The 4,184-nt window shown below is 36.3% G+C and overlaps 1 non-coding gene across 1 annotated transcript; it reads left to right on the top strand.

The window, feature by feature from the left end:
* The first annotated feature begins 2,832 nt into the window (after nucleotides 1-2,832).
* On the top strand, nucleotides 2,833-2,939 carry LOC128294947 (small nucleolar RNA R71). Its single transcript, XR_008285254.1, has one exon. It is a non-coding gene; the product is annotated as a small nucleolar RNA R71 (small nucleolar RNA).
* The last annotated feature ends 1,245 nt before the right edge of the window (nucleotides 2,940-4,184 follow it).

Here is a 4,184-nt window from a genome sequence, read left to right as displayed (position 1 = left end):
TTGAATGCTTCTAAGCACTCCTGATTGAAATTAAAAGGTATATCTTTTTCTAGCAATTTAGTCCAAAGCTTAGCTATTTTAGAAAAATCCTTAGTAAATCTTCTATAAAAACTAGCATGTCCTAAAAAGCTTCTAATAGCCTTAACCGAACTAGGAGGGGGTAATTTTTCGATTGTTTCTATATTAGATTTGTCTACCTCAATCCTTGTACTAAAAATTTTATGCCCTAATACAATACCTTCTTGAACCATGAAGTGACATTTTTCCCAGTTAAGCACAAGGTTCATTTCCTCACATCTTATTAAAACTCGTTTTAAATTTTTAAGGCAGAGATGAAAGAGTTACCGAATACCGAGAATCGTACATAAATACTTTCATGATATCTTCCACGAGTTCGTCGAAGATGGCCATCATACAGCGCTGAAAAGTGGCAAGAGCATTACATAATCCAAAAATCATTCTACGATAAGCGAATGTACCATATGGGCATGTGAATATTATCTTTTCTTGATATTTAGGAGCTATTGGGATTTAAAAGTAACCAGAGAGTCCATCTAGAAAGCAGTAGTACATGTGCCTGGATAATCTTTCCAACATTTGGTCAATGAATGACAAGGGGAAGTGATCTTTTCTTGTGGCATCATTCAGTTTCCTATAATCGATGCAAACTCTCCATCTTGTGACTGTCCTTGTTAGGATTAATTCATTCTTCTCGTTGGTCACAACCGTCATGCTGCGTTTCCTAGGGACAACCTACACTGGACTTACCCAAGAACTGTTAGAAATAGGATAAATAATCCCAGTATCTAGAAGTTTAATTACCTTGGCTTTTACAACTTCTTTCATGTTAGGGTTCAGTCGTCTTTGAGCTTGCACACACGGTTTGTATTCATCTTCCATCAAAATTTTGTGGGTGTAAAAAGAAGGGCTGATTCCTTTATTGTCAGAAATTTTCCAAGCTATGGCCTTTTTATGTTCTTTTAATACTTGGATTAATTCTTCTTTCTCCTTGGGTTGCAAGCTAGAAGCAATGATAACTGGTAATCTAGAATTATTTCCAAGGAATGTGTATTCCAAGTGGTTTCGTAATTGTTTAAGTTCCAGTTTAGGGGGTTCTTCAATAGAGGGTTTTTGCTTAAGTTCATCGTTTATCTTAATTCCCTCATATTCTACTCGTCTTGAAGAATGCTCATTAGGTTCATCATCTGTCTCCTCTTCTTGAGCTAGATACAGTTCCGTCTTGTCCTTCTATAAAATTTCCTGAATAGAGTCTTGAGTAGTATGATCAATAGAGTCAATAAAATAACATGAGTCATCCTGTTCCCTAGAAAACTTCATAGCATCATAAATTTTAAAGATAATCTCCTCGTCACCTACTCTAAGTACCAATTTACCGTCAACCACATCGATTACAGCCCTAGCAGTAGCTAAAAATGGGCGCCCTAAAATTAAAGGTACTTCCACATCTTCATCCATGTCAAGCACAACAAAGTCAACAAGAAATATGAACTTATCTACTTTCACAAGTACGTCTTCTATAATACCCCTAGGATATTTAATAGATCTATCGGCTAATTGAATACTCATCCTAGTGGGTTTAAGTTCCCCAAGACCAAGTTGTTTGAACATTTTATATGGCATCAGATTAATGCTAGAGCCTAAATCAGCTAGTGCTTGTTCAACATTCAGACTACCAATTAAGTAAGGAATAGTAAAACTTTATGGATCTTTCAGTTTGGTTGGCAGTTTGTTTTGAAGTATGGCTAAACACTCCTCATTGAGCTCTACTGTAAATACATCCTCGAACTTCCTTTTATTTGTTAGAAGCTCCTTCAAAAATTTTGCGTATGTAGGCATTTATGAGATGGCTTCAACAAAAGGTAAGTTGATATGTAATATCTTAAAAAGTTCAAGAAACTTACCGAATTGTGCATCAATGCAGTCTTTTTTCAATTTTGCTGGGTATGGAACTGGTGGTTTATATTCCTTCGGCATTGGTTTGTCACTATATTCGGGTTTTCTTCCCCTCTTTCACTTACCACGGCTTCTTGTGTTAGCTTCTTTTCAGTTTCTGCTAACACTTTCCCACTCTTTAGTGTAATTGCTTTCACATACTCTTTTGATTTGGTGTTACTAGCTAAAATTCCTAGTGTTCTTTCTAAAATCAGTTTGGATAGTTGGCCTATCTGAGTTTCGAGCCCTTAGATAGACGCTTGTTGATTTTTAAGTGCTATCTCGGTGTTCTGAAAACGGGTTTCTAACACTGATATAAACTTTGAGAGCATCTCTTCAAGGTTCAGCTTCTTTTTCTGTTGGTAGGGTAATTGTTGGTAGCCTGGAGGTGGTTGTGGTCTTTGATTTCCTTGACCGCCCCACGAGAAATTGGGGTGGTTCCTCCAACCTGCATTGTAAGTGTTACTATATGGATTGTTTTGAGGTCGAGGATTATTACCCATGTAATTTAATTGCTCGTTATCCATGTTGTGGCCATAGGGTTGGTATTCCGAATGCCTTGTTCCACCTCCACTTGCTTTGCACTGTATTACTGGGTGAACTTGTGAAAAACTAAGAAAACCATTAACTTTCTTATTCAAGAGTTCTACCTGATTAGAGAGCATGGTGACCGAATTGACATTACAAACACTGACTGTTTTCGTTGGCTTTGTCCTCATGACTTACCACTGATAGTTATTCAGTGACATCTCCTCTATAAACTCATAAGCATCTTCAGGTGTTTTATTATTGATGGTTCCACCAGCAGCTGCATCAACCATTTATCGAGTCGAAGGATTCAGACCATTATGAAATGTTTGAACATGTAGCCAAAGCAGTAACCCATGGTGAGGGCACCTTCTTAAAAGGTCCTTGTATCTCTTACATGCATCATAGAGTATTTCTACATCCATCTGCACAAAATAAGAGATATCATTAAGTAATTTAGCCGTTTTAGCCGGTGAAAAATATTTGAGTAAAAATATTTCGGTCATTTGTTCCCAAGTAGTAATTGAACCTCGTGGTAACGAGTTCAACCACTGTTTAGCTTTGTTCCTTAATGAAAAAGGGAATGACCGAAGACGAATGGCATATCAGAAACACCATTAATTTTAAATGTAACGCATAGTTCTAAGAAGTTGGCTAAATGAGCATTGGGATCCTCATATTGCAAACCATCAAACTGAACAAGTTGCTGCATCATTTGAATACTGTTAGGTTTTAATTCAAATGTATTTGTAGCTACAGTAGGTCTAACTATGCTCGATTCAGTTCCTGTTAAAGAAGGTTTAGCATAATCATACATAGTGCGTGGAGCATGATTTTGATTAATCGCAATTGCAGGAGGTAGCTGATTGTCTTGGTTTTCAGCCATCTCTTCGGTTGGGGGTTGAGTATCATCCTCTTGCCCATTCTCTGTGTATCTTAAGTTTTGCCTTATTTCTCTTTGGTTTCTGCGAATTGTGCGATCGATTTCTTCGTCAAAAAGTAGTGGTCCTGACCGGTTTCTTCTAGTCATAAACTATAAAAACCTGCCAAAAGAAGGAAAAAATAAATTAATAAGTAATAATAATTAAATTAAATGAAATTGCAAGAAAAATAAATGGCTAAAGTTATAAAAATTGAGCGTTCCTAATATCTTAGCTCCCCGGCAACGGCGCCAAAAACTTGATTGCGTGATTTCGTGATAGGTTTTAAATATTTATAATTAATTGTTCTTGAAACTAACTATTATCGCGATGTAGGCAAGTGTACCTATCGAACAATAGTATAGTTTTAGCAAGACTAGATTGTCGAACCTAAAGGAACTAAAAGTACTAGTAATGACTGTCTTCTTATTATCTAGCCTAAAAATAAAGATGTTTTTGTTTTGACACTAATTATCTAAACTAAGAATTCACAGAGAATGGATTTGGGGAATTGCTTTTGGGAAAATCGATTGAATTGAGACAATACCTAAGGAAAAATTCACCTAGATTGTACTTATTATTCTAGCTCCGAATCAAACGATTTATTCATTTACCTTGTTCCGTAGAGATCCCTAAGTTATGTTATTATCCCTATTCAAGACTAATAACGTCTAATCCCTAGATTGAATAATTGAGACCTTTCTCTAATTAGCACCCTAGGGTTGCATTAACTTGATCTATGGATCCCCTAATTAGGTTTCACCCTAATCAGGTAAAATCTTG

Source organism: Gossypium arboreum, chromosome 6, assembly GCF_025698485.1.
Source record: "Gossypium arboreum isolate Shixiya-1 chromosome 6, ASM2569848v2, whole genome shotgun sequence".
NCBI lineage: Eukaryota > Viridiplantae > Streptophyta > Magnoliopsida > Malvales > Malvaceae > Gossypium > Gossypium arboreum.
The sequence above is the reverse complement of the archived record's forward strand: the minus strand, read 5'-3'. Positions and strand labels throughout refer to the sequence as shown.